Consider the following 14,771-nt stretch of genomic DNA (forward strand, 5'->3'; position numbering starts at 1 on the left):
GGGCATTAGAATGACGATGTGGTGCAGATATGGTGCAAGATACGGTGCAAGTGGCACTTCTAAGAGAATAAAGTTACCTTGACTGCCTCAACCTTGCTGCTATAAACGTGTGAGTAGTTTTCCTGACCAGATTATTAGTGATTTACTATGATGACTAATTTTGAGTTCGGTAGATTTCAGGCTGTGAGAAGTTACAGACAATAGCCTATGTGTACGATAGTACAGTGTAAACATGAAATGTAACAAGCTACGGTGAAAAACATGAATGAAAAAATCTATGTATGTAGTAATGTTTGAATAAAATACATTTATGTGTTCAAAAATATGTTCTCTAATAGAAGAGAACACCACAGACACTCATCTTAAACGTGAGAATAAAAAGATTTTTAAGATCAATATGTTGTTTTATGTACACATCCAAACACCAAAAAGAATGAGCTCATGTTTTCTGTCTCTCTGCTCAGACCTGTAAACCTCGGAGGAGTCGTCGTCACCGTGCTGCGCCGAGAGTGTTTGTGACGGTGAAGGCCGGGGCCGGAGTGAGGGGCAGCTGCCAATGCTGGAACCTGTGTGACAGTTGTAAATGACTGGCCCGATCGTCTCCTTGTAGTAATTATCTAAATGGGCTCATTCAAAACCTCTTCATTGTGGAATCAGTTAATTAATTAGCTGTTTCACTGACAGGATAATGGTGAGAGCATGCTAAATAGATTAGTCTGGAACTTGATTTATCGTTGCAAGGCACCCCCCACCTAACTCTGTTTATCACCACCTCTCACCCCCTTCTCTCTCTCTCTCTCTCTCTCTCTCTCTCTGTTTTCCCCATGTCTTTGTAGCATCTATAACAGACACCCATCTACTCACTGGAAATCCCCCCACAAGATACAAAGCTGCTGATAAGGCAACGAAATGTGGATGTCGAGTCGAGAAGAAAGTGATATCTGGCAGAACAGGTGTTCAGAAGCTCCGGTAAGATGGAGAAACTGTTGTCTGTGTTCACAAGGCAGCTGAATAATGTGCGCGAATGACGCTTACATTTTGTTGAATTTGTCGATCACTATCAATATTAAGTATTTATATTCCAAATGGAAGTGACAATGTGTTACTAATGTACCTATCTGTTCTCATCCGGTTTGTTCTCTAAAGAAAGTCAAAGGAATCTGAGCCTGATTGTATTTGTACACAGGAATACAAATATTAAGTTGATTCCTTTATGTATAAATAATAAAATCCCAAATGGATTCCAGCTATACCTGCACATTTGTCTCTTCATAGACATTTATAATGTACTGCATGTAGGAAAGAACTGATTTTTTTACTTTAATTCAGCACAGAGAGCTTGTTTTAAAGAAATTGGCAGGGCTGGATTAGCATGCAACGGGGCCCCCAGTATCCACTGCTGGTCCCCTATTAACTCTTACCCAGGCTCCGACCTAATGCGTTTGAGTCTGAACTACCAGCTTACTGAACCAATCAGCGTCCGGTGAAGAGCTACTGGCATCTTACGGGCGTGGTTTACGGGCAAACTGTCGATTCAAAACAACAATGGCGGATGTGATAGACAGATAGTTCATCCAATCACCTGCCAGGTATTTTTTTGAAAGTGCCTGCCCTTTTCCAAACAGTTTCCAGTGAGGGCTTCTTAGATGGTTCTGTGTTCACAAACCCTCTGGTGCGTCAGGTTAGTGAAAGTCACAGTGAAATAAAAAGTAGTGTCAGTGTTCAGTTACCCCTTGTTATATTTTAAATATGCGTCAAATCCCTCTCTTCCTGTAAAGTATTACAATATTTTGACTCTTCTTAAACTCTGGGGGGGGGGGTGTATTCATTTATTCACTCCACTTTAATTTTGGGCGACATTTCGAGCGTTGGCTCGTGGTAGCTAGCAGAGCCCGGGTCAGAGGGGAGTGTCTGGATGTCAGTTGGTGTCAGAGTCCCCATTACTCAGCAGCAATCCACAGGACATGGTGTCAGCAGCATTTATGGGGACTATTTCATCGGTTAACAGTAGTTTAAAGTTGAGTGAACGGACCCTTTAATACAATTTTATTCCCCTTAAGCAAGGCACTCACAACCTCCAGCAGCTTGACAGAGGTAATATAAAGTACAGTGTCACTGAAATTGTGTTGCTAGGAAACAGATTGGGTCCAAGTATATTTCCATCATTTGATATTAACAAATACTGGAACAGGAGATAACCAGGACACATTTAAAATGTTTGGAACACTAAAAAACCTCTACAGTGCATCGGTTCATCCTCTACAAATATTCTTGATATACATTCACATATATTCTCTGCACTGCCAGAGCTGAAACTCAAGTGGATCAAGCACAATGACCGCTCACCCACTTAATAATGCTAAAAAATAATTTGCAACTTCAAGTGCTCAGCCCACCCTGTTTTATTCTTTACACTATTCACACAAGCAGATGATAGCTGATAGCCTTCAAAATGAATTGAACTGAGCTAAAATGAATTTAATTTGATTGAACTCGATGTGCTAGATAGTATGATACACCGGAACTAATAAAAGAATCATCTTTGGAGCGTGACTACATTTCAATGCATATAAATCATATACAAGAGCAGAATAATGCATGAGCTGAAGAGATTTGTATTTAAAACACTCAAATGACAATCTAATAATCTATTTTTTTACAGTTTACAGAAGAAAAAAAAATCCTATCAGACAGTTGAAGGCACTTGTGTTTTGAATGACACATTGGGTCAATTTTTGGTCAACTATTATTAAAAAAAAAAAAACAAAAAAAAAAACAACTCAATTAGTCCCGTTAATGTTTTCATGTGTCAGCGGTGATAAGCACAGAAATTGTTTTTAAAAAATACACCCACACATCAGATTAGCACAAAGTCACATGAAGCGCATGAAAAAAAAATCAGATGAAAAAGTGTTCTTCAGTTGGGGTGGGGGGGGAGACAGACGTGGGTTGTCGGGGTGGGTGTTTGGGGGGGGGGAGATAGGATTATTGAGACACAGAAAGAGTGTAAAAAAAAAGGAAGGTGTTATTGAGAGCACTGGAATCACTTGATTAATCAAGAAAGAGAGGCAGAGCTCTCTCCTGCCGAGGTCCAATCAAAGCTGGAGCCGCTCTGGGCGCTGCGCGACGGGCCAAATCCTCTTGTTGCTCCACCAGGAGCATGAAAGCCAGGAGGGGAGTCTCCTTTTGTCCGCACAAAGGCAACCCTAACATGCTTTCACTGCGACAAGGAATGGGAGGGCTGTTTTGGGGGGGCTGAAAAACAGCCAACAAGAGGTGCGAATAAGATGCCCATTCATCTCCCGAGCTTTACACTAATTCCCCCGACCGTCTCCTTTTCTTTCCTTCGTCTGCTCTGCCACGAAACAACAAACAGCGAGAGGGAGTGAAAACACTAGGATCTAGGGGGCTTAGAGCAGACGTGTAATCCCTGCCACTTCTGACCCTCCATCGGTGTGTAAGTCCCTGACCTCCCCATTGAGGGGCTGGGATGTGTGACTAAAGGACGGGTGACCCTCCCGCACACACATTTGCACTCATACACACACCCTATTGCCCCCAAACGCAGCCCCTCACTCACACACCCCACACTCCAAGCCTTTTAAAGAGCTGAGCTAAGGAATTCAGGCTTTGGAACACCTCTGCGGCGCTGAAAAGAGTGAGTCTGTGAGGAGTCTATAAGTAGGGCCAGGCCTGATCGTGTTTCTTTTCTCCCACCATTTAATTCGTCTTTAGAGGCCATCTCGTTAACACGATCTTCCCTCGCTTTTTTTCTTACCGCCATCCCCTCATAGAAAGCCCCCCCTCCCCTCTCCATCTTGCCCAACTTCAAAGGTCCCTGCCAGCCGGGGAAAGAAAGTCACCTCTTTCTTCCATTCAGCCTCTCTGGTCTCTTCTCGCTCCTCTTTTCTTGCCGTGGCTTTCTTTCTCTCCTCTCTCCTCGCTTCTTTCCTAAAGCGGGCCGCCGAGAAATCATCTCACTTTCTGCCGCTGCTTTGCATTTGAAAAAAGGAGTAATTAGCCAGAGGCTGTGGGGAGGGGGGAGACGGGGGCTGAGCGAAGGAGGCGTTGAGGGGAAAAGAGAAGAAGAAGATGGCCCCTCCTTGCTCTCTGTGTTACCCCCGCTTGTCTGCCGTCAAGCCCAGAGGCCAGTCTGTTCTACATACACATCCACTGCATGTGGCACTAGTGCGCCACTTTGTAATGGATGAAAAACTCTGTTGCACCTGGTGTGAGCTTGATGCAGGTGTATGCATGACTGAGGGGGGCCCGGAAAATGAAAAGCCCCTGATTTCTTTGCAGCGGCGCTGGCTGCAGTTCAGGTTAATGTTAACGTAAACATTTTTATAGAAGAAATGTTTCTGTTTTCAGAAGAGAAAACTCCTATAAAAAAAGCAGCGCGCACACATATTTGTGGTTGCATGGCAGGATTATAAGGAACTATACTGTATTCTGTCCGAACATTGTCAAAAACCAAAATCCTATCACTGTTATCTCACTTCGGCGTATTTCATTTCAGGACTCGGTGCAGTCCCTGTGGTGTTGCTTCAATTCATTCACTGTGTGACAGTCTATTTCAATAATCTACATGCGTATAGCCATAAGGCAGAGATAGGCTCAGCCCAAGCATATCTAAAGGTGCAGTGTAATCCTGTAATATGCAGAGTAGTGAGGAAAATTCATTCTCCCCTCACGCCCATCGGGGTCTTAAGCCCCCTGATGCAGCTGATAGAGATCCTGTGTTATCTCCACAACACAGAACAATTTAACACACTCACCCTGCCACTCCCACTCCCCCACACACACACACCCCTGCACGCACACACGCACGCATGTAAAACCAGAAATCAACCTCATGACCACCTTCAGCATGTGCACACACATTTGCACACAGCTGCTTCACGTCCAAAGGAACATTCAAAAGCACATACATTGACTCTCCCATTCACTGCACGTTTCTTTCTCTACATCACTGTAGAGCTACGTGGCGCACGCACGCACTCACTCACGCACGCACACACACACACAGGTTCCAGGTCCTGCATTATGTTGCAAATAAAAACACAGCAATATTGTAAATTGTGTTATATAATCAATCAAATTCAAAGTGGAAAAAAATCAAAGCGAGAGGGAGCCAAGAAAGAGGAAATGAGAGGTGATGACATAAGAGGAGAGGAAATAAGAGGAGAGGAGATCTACTGTAAGAGGAGAGGAAACAAGTAAAGGAACTGAGAGGAGAGGAAAGGCCAGAAGAGAGGACACGCAATGTGATATCATGACTTCGCGTACACATACACGCCACTTTCCTAAAGCCAAGTGGCGTATTATCTGTACGCATTTTGAGCTATCCGCGTGTATATCTACGCTGTATACAGCAGACGGCAGTGGCATGTTATCGCGAGGCTATGGTTGGTTTTAACGTCACACGCGGGGGAAAAGAAAAAACGGTTGGGATTAGGAAAAGAAAAACTGGGGTGGGTTTAGGAAAAGAAAAACGTGGTAAGGAAACAACGCACGCGGAAAACGAAGGAAACGTCACACGTGGGACACGATCCCAGCTCTCCTGGGTGAAAGTCCTGTGTTTTACCCATCCACCACCCAGACCAACCTCCCTACCAATTGGTGTGTCATACATACGTCACTTCATGAGATAAGTCTGGGACACGAGTGGATTCGAGAGGGAGGAGATGAAGGGAAGCAAAAAAGAAATGAGAGGAGAGGAAACGAGGATAGGAAATTAGGAGAGGAAAGGAGTTGAGAGGAGAGGAAACAACAAGGAGAGGACACAAGAAGAGAGGCAAGGAAACAAGAGGAGAGGTAACAAGGAGAGGACCCTATTATTAGAAATAAGGAGAGAAAACAAGGAAAATAGTTGAGAGCAGAGGAAATGAGAGCAGAGGCAAAGAAGCAGAGGACAGGAAACAAGGAGAGGAAATAAGAGAGGCAAGGAAACAAGAGAAGAGGAGAGGAAAGAAGAGGAGAGGAGGCCATATAGAGCATGAGGGCTTATCCAGAGGAGAAGATCAGGGACCTGGATGTTAGTTTAGTCTGGCTCTCGCTGTTTGTATTGTCTGGTTTGGTTGCTGTTGTTTACTCAAGCTTATATCACTGTTTTATCTGGTGGAAAGCTGAATCTGTCTGAATCATTTTGCTTCGCCTGTCTCAAACATCTCCAGGACACCACACTGCGCAGCTCTCCAGCTTTCTATCCCAGTAAAGCTTTATGTTTATTCCAGCAGCTTTACATTTCTGTGATAATTCTCCCTGCTCGTGCCTAAATCAATATTCCTTCTGTGGTTTGTTTTCTGGAAGCAGCCATCACTTGGCACAGGAGCGAGGATGAGTGTTGATCCTTGGTGTGGCACATATGGGCCGCGGTGTTAATTCTTAGCACTGTATATCCTGGCCTGTTGATTGTGTCCAGTGTTGACTCTGGAGAAGCGCTGCTTGTTGATTTGGGTGTGTACATCTGCTGTCAGGGCCCCCAGTGGTGGCCTGCTAAACAGGGAAGAGCCTGCCTGGCAGAGCAGGGTTGTTTGTCTGCTTCCAAACATATTGATCTCCTGCAGAAGGGAAAACATTAGCGATAGCGTCTGCACAGGCTGGGATGGAGGTGGGTAAATAGCTTTGTTAGGTCTGGCGAGCCTTCTCTGCCTTGTAGGAAATGAATAGCAGGTGTATTTGCTGAGGAGGGAATCTCCTGCAAGGCTGACAAGGCAGGCAGAACGATGGGATGTCACAGCAGACCCCCACTCCTTTTCTGGTCAGTTATGTGTGTGTTTTTAAGATGAGGGGCCTTTGTCTGTATAACCCTGCAACTAAATCCATCTTCTGCTGGTCAAAAATATAAAATGATTAGTTTAAATAATACTTAATTTGTCCTGATTAACTCAATAGATTCAATTCTATTTGCTTGTTTTGCCAATTTGCTATTAAAAAAATATTCAATTTATAGGTCTGATTGCTCATAATGATCGACACAAATAGAATTTATTGTCTTTGCACATCGCTTCTATTTAGTGCACACACACACACACACACACACACACACACACACACACACACACACACACACACACACACACGAGACGGACCGAGAATGAGAAGGAGTCCAGGATATGAATATTTAACAGTAGCTTCTTGCAGCACGGAGCCTGCCAGTCATTGTCAAATAGGACTTAATCTTTTCAATTTCTGGGTGCAAATATTCACACTGGCCACTGTTTGTTGCCCAGATTAATGAGGCTTTCTGCCCATAATCCTCTGCTGCTAATTCAAGTGGCCGCCGGTGCGGTTAGCCAGGGGAGGACGGGATGCTGAGAGCACATACATAGCTGAGATTACCCCCCTCCTCCCTCCATCCCCTTTTTTTTTTGGCCAGCCTTCCCACTTTAGCGAGTCCAGTCCAATTCACCCTCTTCATCTGCTGACCAATGCAGGAGGGTGTATAAATACAGTGAGGACAATACAAATGCATCTGATAATTTGACTAGGATCATAAACTAATTTCTATCATGTTTGTTTACATCTCGTAGCAGGAGTTACGTAATCACCATTTTGGCCGTGTAACCAGCGGTAATCCAACTGGCCTCCATCCCAGTGAGCCTTAAAGGAGTGCATGGTAAACACATTTCCTAAATAATTTAAATGGCTGCAGTAATGGAAAAGAAACTGAAATCTTTCTCAATTATATTTTCTTTGAAAAGCAACAGCATTGAATATTTCTGACACTCAGTTTAAGGGAACAACCTCTGAATAGCTGATTAAATCTATTTTGTTTTTGTTCATAGATGTGATTAATGTGCTCTTTCAGCTTCTCTGTCTCTTTGAAAATGAACTTTGATTAAATACAGTACGTAAGTTCATAATTTACAGCTTCAGGTAAAGTGTGATAGTCTTTACATTGTAATAGTTTGTCCAGTTCATTTATTTTAACAACATGCGTACAGTGAAATGAAATTGTAGAATTTATTTAAACACAAGTTATATTGGTATAAACTTCACCTGACTCTCTCTTTTAGCGTAACTCTCTGGCTGATGGGACAATTTGTCGGTAATGTGGGACACTTACAGTACTTTAGCATTAAAACTTACAATGTGAGTAAACAATGCAAAACATATATACAGTATGTATGATTCTGTTAATCCCGATTTCATCCATACATTCATTTAGTTAACTCTCCTCAGTAGGAATCAGTCATCAATCATAGTTGGAGGAAATGCAATGAATTAAAAGCTGAAATATTCTTTGATTAAAAACAAAAGATTGTAAAATGAGCTCATTTTCATTTTCACATTTGGCCCATTCCCCATTTGCTCTTGCTTCTCAGTTCCTGTTATAGTTTTTTTCATTCTTGCGTCTACTCTGCTTTTATAATATACAACCTTTATTCCTCTTATTTTTCTCTTGCTCTCTGCATTTCATTTTGCAAGAAATTGATGGCCTCAAGAGGATGAATCCTACCGAATTTTGACTTTTAATCTAGCACCACCATCATATCATAAAATGGGTTTGTCCGAGGCTTTGGGTGTTTGGTGTTTTAAGCCCCCAATGTCGTCTTCCAGGCAGCGCTGCCTGGAAGGTACTAGGATTAGGCAATGGTTAGGGTTAGGTGCCTTGGAAGTTGACGGTCGCAGCGCTGCCTTGAAGTCGACGTTGGGGGCTTAAAACACCATCGAGCAATACTTTGGTCCATGAGCAAAAAAACAAATACAATACTGATGACATTCCCGTTAGCCTCAGCTCTGCTTAGTATTTAGTGCTAATGAGCTAATGTTAACGTGAGCACCTGGCATGACTGTAGACGAGCGATGTTTGCTGTGAGATGAAACCTTGTTGTTTCACCGTGGTTCATACAGTAAATGTCTGTCAGTTGCTGATCCTGCCATGGGCGGTCCAGATAGCCGGCTGACCCTCCTGATCCTTCCTCCAGGTGGCTGGAGATGAGGTCAAAGGTCGCTGCCGCACACACTTCTCACTCCTACTACCTCGGAGGTGTGAAACATTCTCCCAGTCAGCTGCCTCCGCCCCTTGTATTTCCTCTGGTTTTTCTTCCCAGGAAATGATTTTCATCCCTCTCTCCTCTCCTCTCCTCTCCTCTCCTGGTTACTAACCACAGCTCTTTAACTAAAAGCACCTTCAATCCATCGCTTGGTCCATTAGTGCTGCCAGATGGGGGAGGTTGTGTCCTAGCGGCTGTGTGTGACCCTACTCTGATTAATAGAGTAGGTGAGGGCAAAGGTGTGATGCACCCCCCCCCATTCATTACCTCATTAGGATGGCCCACAGTGAAAGGTGATCTCCCTCATTATATCTCAATGACGGGGGCTGAACTCAACACAGTGTGAGCCATGCAGTCATGCTTTTACTCTCCACGACTACCCAGATCCCATCCACCTGTCTCTTTTTACACTGTGCCGCATAGAGCCACACACCACTTTACCCAGCGGTTGACTGCAGGAAGAATATCCAGTCCTGCACAACGACTTTTGACTCCTGCTCACCTGGAACAATGCTCCAATTATCTATTCACAAGTGCTACATAGGATACTGTGTGTGTGTGTGTGTGTGTGTGTGTGTGTGTGTGTGTGTGTGTGTGTGTGTGTGTGTGTGTGTGTGTGTGTGCGCGCGCGCCTGTGTGTGTGTTTGTTTGTGCAAGGAATAATGTGGGATTTAGTGCTCATAGGGTGAAAGGTGAATGTGGTTGTTTGAATTAGTTTATTTCGGGTGTTTGAGAAGGTTTTATGTGTGAGTTGAGCTTTCTGCCATGTCTGTTTTCCTTGATGATAGCTTCCCAAACTGCCTGTCCTTCTAATCATAACACATTTATTAAATCCAGTGCAGATTCCTGTGGAGCAAAAGCACTTCACATAACATCACAAATACTTCACATCAAATTAATTCCATGCACATTTTTTTTTTTTTTTTAAAATGAGTTCCGTGGGGTTTTTAATTCAGGACAAAGAGAAAAGCTGAAAGTGTAAAGAAAGAAAAAAAATAGAAAATATGTTTCGTGGCTACAAAACAAAGAAATTACTGAGAAAATGAATGTTAAATATTCTTCACACATATAGAGGGAAGGCTTCTTTATACATACTATTTGTACAGATTGGCTTAATCTATCATTTGTTTTTGTTTTAAAAGACACAGGTGGCAATATTCAATATTTTTCTTAATGTCAAAAGATCTACTTAAAAGACCAAAACCAACAATCAATGTTTCCAATTAAGTATTTCTGTGTATCACAGCCTGATATATCTTCTCTCTCTGTGCCATAGAGCTCCATTGTTGTTAAAGACTCATCAATGGAGCGCCTGGGTAGCTCACCTGGTAGAGCGTGCGTCCATAGACAGAGGCTTAGTCCTCGACGCAGCCGTCATCGGTTCGATTCTGACCTGCGGCTCTTTGCTGCATGTCGTTTCCCCCTCTCTCTCCCCTTTCATGTCTAAAGCTGTCCTATCTAAAAAATGCCACAAAAGAAATCTTTAAAAATTTTGACTCAAGCCCCCACACACCATCCTGCTGCCACAGATACTCACTAGAGCACCAAGTGTGGATTAATCCGCCGCTGAAAGTAGTCCCCAACAAAAACTCTATTTACTCCTGTTTGAGTAATGTTTGATAACAAACTAAAGTGCCTAGCTATTTTAGAAAAAAATACTGACTTAAAAAAAAAAAAAAATATATATATATATATATATATATATATATATATATGACCTGTTTTAAAGATTTACATCTTAAGTATGAATTAACAGGCGTGGGGTTAAGTGCCACAGACAGGAAGAAAGGGGTCTGTATGCTTCAAACTAAGTACCTGTCATATCATTGCACAGCCTTGATCGGTATTTCAAAACGGACAATCCAATGAGCACAGCTACTTTAATCAAAAATTGCAAAGGTGTGCAGAGGGTCTCTGTCAAGCTCTCTCTGTTTTTATTCTTCACACATCTACTTCTATTACTTTTCTATTACCGAGTGCACAACGTGAGAGCTGGTCCAGAAATATGCGCTGTGTTCAATTCATTGGCTCGAGATTACAAAGACCCGCAAAAGGCACCGAGTTTTTGGAAAGAAATCAAAGAGGCAGTGGGATACAGCCAGGAGGAGGGGGCTATGACCGCAGGCTTTTCGCCCCACCTTCAAGTGTGGCCAATCGGATCAAATGTAAACAGTGGTTGGATGAAACGTTGTACGAACTAATTATTTCAAGCATACTCAACCCCTAATGCATTGTTGGCTTTGGTCTTTCCATGGAATGAGTAACTCCAGTGTTCTCCTTTAAAGCGGGCCTGTGGAACCTTTGCTGAACAGCGGCCACTGTGGCCACAAGTGACTTTAACTGTGGGATTCAATGAATGTTAAGACACAATGTAAGCTACAGTTCATTAACATTAGCCACCATAAGCAACTGGTCATACAAAGTAAGATTGTAGCTGCAAGTCCCCTGAGTGCATTGAATTATTTAGGAGTATGGTTTATTTCTTATGAATTTGAGTTTTCATTTCCAAGAGTAAGACTGTTATTTCTTTTTTCAAAAGCTCTATAGTGTTGCTTTACCTTTATATAATTAGATGTGTTAATTTATTTATTTATCAGCAACAGAGAGAGTTGAATTTTAAAAACTACAAATGACCTGTGTGTGTGTGTGTGTGTCTGTGTGTGTGATATGTGTGCACGCGTATATGCATATAGGTGAATACATGCTCAAATGTAACAGAGGCCTTGAATATTGATATGTTTGTGAGTGCAGGGTTGGCTGCCTCCAGTGGGACAGAGGTGTTGGTGGGCTGAGCAGAAGGAGACGGGAGCGGAGAAAGATGGAGGGGAAAGAGAGAGTCCCTCAGGCGTGTCCGGGCTCTGATGGCTCCCCTGACAACCTCCTCTGTAATGGTCTCCCTCTCTCTCTCTGAGTGCTGTGAAATTGCAGGCCGGCGCTCTACAGCTGAGGACTCCGAGGAGACAAACGGCCTTTTAATTCAGAGCGCAGAGAGGTGACGGAGAGGGAGGCCCTAAGGGAGGGCTACCAGTCAGACATCCATCATACTAACCTCTCCCTTGGGACTGGCCCTGCCAGAGAGGGGCCCTGGAGGTGGTCTTGAGCGTACATGTGTGCGAGCGTGTATGCGTGCGCACGCGTCTTTGGGGTTGGGGTGACACCGCATGCATGGAACGGCAGCTGCAGGGGAGGGAGGAGGAGAAGTCTGCTCAGGTGTCCATGCTGTCAAGGTGCAGAGTGGAGAGGGGTGGAGCAGTGAAGGTGGGAGGTGTTTTTTTAATTTTTTTATTTTCTTATTTTCTCTCCATGTCTGACATTTATCTATGCACCTGCTTTTTTATTTATTTATATTTCTATCTTTTTCCCTTTTATGGCTTCATTTCAGCTCAAAATGCACCGCAGCAACCATGAATAACAAGCAACTTCACCAGGAAGAAGGTTCTTTTTGCTTGTATTTAAAAAATACTTCCTGAAATTCAATTACTGCAAACACTAACCTTTGTTTCGGTCATCCTTCGGGCGCAGATTCTGCGGGAGCTCACACTGAAGGGACTCCAAGGGTACAGGGTTTGTGGACATTGCTCGCAGTGTTTAAATTTCTCCTTTTACAAACTAAAAAAGATTGACAGAGACACGGAGGTGTGCAGCTGCAGAGGTATTTCATGAAGGCCTCTTAGCAAAGAAAGGGGACTGATGTTCAGATGTTGGTCCTTGAGAAATACAGTATGTGTTGTGATGGCCTGTATGCACGTAGTACAGGGTTATACAACCAAAGCTTCTATCCTCCAGATATATATATATATATTTATAAAATAGTTCTACAAATTTATGATTTGGGATCCTTTCCGATTCCGTAACTTTCCGATCTTTATTTCAAGTGCTGAATAACAGCAATCCATCCTTCAGTGCTTCGACCTGTGTAAATACTCTCAATAGAGAGGTTTTTATCACAGAGCTCTGAAAATATCTGAATTCCAGAAATGTGAGCTTTACTTTGAAATGTTACAGAATGTAAGGGAGTTCTTATGTTTTTATTAAGAAATGTGTTACTGTGGTGTCAATAGAATGCCTCTTAATAAAAGCGTAAGTCTGTTCAGCCGTTAGTTAAGTGACATGAATCAAATGAATATACATCCGTCAGCGTTTTATTAAACGATGGCTCGTTGACGCTATTTTAAACGACTATATTGTCTAATCAGTGTGTTTATATATTATATTCAGCTAATGTTATGATGTGTCATGTGTTGCTCCACCTGAAGAACTCATCTTTATAAGTATGGTGTACAAACCTCTGCCGACTGACATGAATCTACAAAACCTGAAAAACTTCACAAACTTCAAAGGGAAATAGAGTTGTAAAGTCTAAAGAGGCTTAAAAGTGTTTTGAAGAATTGATTTTTTGGCCCTATAGGAGGATGAGATGTCATGCCAGGGTCAAGGCCATAGTGTAGCCAGTTTTGTTACCAGTTTGTCAGAATCCATTTAAAACGCATGTTTCTACAGAAGCTATGTGTGATTGTGTAATGTAGGATTTCTCATTGAAAGGAGAAAAGCCTGTTGCTGTCCTTGGTGCTTCTTGCCTTCTTTAGTACCACAGACAGCTCCTGCACTTTTCTCCAGGTGAGTGTCTCGCTCTTTGGGTGACGCTCGGTGTACACAGCACAGCAAAGGCAAATAGGGCTTTTCTTTTCTTTTGCACAATACATTCAAACAAGAGCATTTGCCTCACATGCTCTTTTTCCCACCGTTTCCTCCTGAACACCCCCCCCCCCCCCCGCTCCCTTTTTTTTGTCTCCCTTGTTTTACAGGCTAAAGGGCGCTGTGTTAGGAGTTCGGATAATTGGGGAAACTCATTCAGCCTTGTCTCTACAAAGGCCTGGAATACACAGGTTAAACCACTGATACCTGAGGATAAATCCACACTTGGGGAGTAATTTTGATAGGAAAACACTAATTATGCCGGAGCCGAGAGGTGTGGAGACTTCTTCTAATGGTTCTATCAATGTTACATTTAGGGATGCCAGAAAACAGGATACGTTACAGTCAGGAAAACAAACAGGCATTAGTTTGGAAGTAAGAAAGAAAGACAGTAAGAGATGCGTAAAGCTAAGGTGGCCATTGTTTGCAAAGTTGGTGGTTCGATACCTGGCTTCTCCTGTCCAACAGTGTGCCCTTAAGCAAGACATGGACTATTTTTGACGTTGAGTGTCTGGTTAACAGTTTTTAGGTCAGACAAAAATATGGGCCAAATTAATGCAATGTAATAAATAGACAATTAATTAAACAGTTTATTTTGATCTGGATTTTATCTGGCAACTGATCATAACATTAACTGACAATTATAGATAGATAGATAGATAAGACTAAATGGTAATATATTGTCTATTTAGCTTCTTAATGCTAACAGACCTGTTGTTTATCTGTTCCTCTCTAAATGTTGTCTCGGATGACCTATAATCGTGTAAAATGAGTCAAAATTCACACCTAATGTCATTACCATGAATCATCATTAAAGAAAAAAAAATGCTTCTCACCCATCCACTAACATGAATTAGCGTATTGCATGTTTGCTTAACTGCAAACTAACAAAACGAGGCTGTTCGGTAAATATTGAAATTCGCTTCGATTGGCGGCCACTCTGTTAAAGCACCGGGCGGCCAGGCTCTCCCTATTGATGAGCTGCACCTAATCCATCGCATTTCCCTGTAAATAGCTTTCTGCATGAGAAAAGGCCCGCGGCCCCTCCTCTGCAGCCCTGGCACGGCCACAGTG

The 14,771-nt window shown here is 42.8% G+C and overlaps 1 long non-coding RNA gene across 1 annotated transcript; it reads left to right on the plus strand.

Annotated features, from left to right (window-relative positions):
* The first annotated feature begins 461 nt into the window (after positions 1 to 461).
* On the plus strand, positions 462 to 12,789 carry LOC118493081. Its single transcript, XR_004895039.1, has 3 exons — positions 462 to 691; positions 837 to 969; positions 11,754 to 12,789. It is a non-coding gene; the product is annotated as an uncharacterized LOC118493081 (long non-coding RNA).
* Positions 12,790 to 14,771: the final 1,982 nt, after the last annotated feature.

The sequence above is a fragment of the Sander lucioperca genome, chromosome 14, assembly GCF_008315115.2.
Source record: "Sander lucioperca isolate FBNREF2018 chromosome 14, SLUC_FBN_1.2, whole genome shotgun sequence".
NCBI lineage: Eukaryota > Metazoa > Chordata > Actinopteri > Perciformes > Percidae > Sander > Sander lucioperca.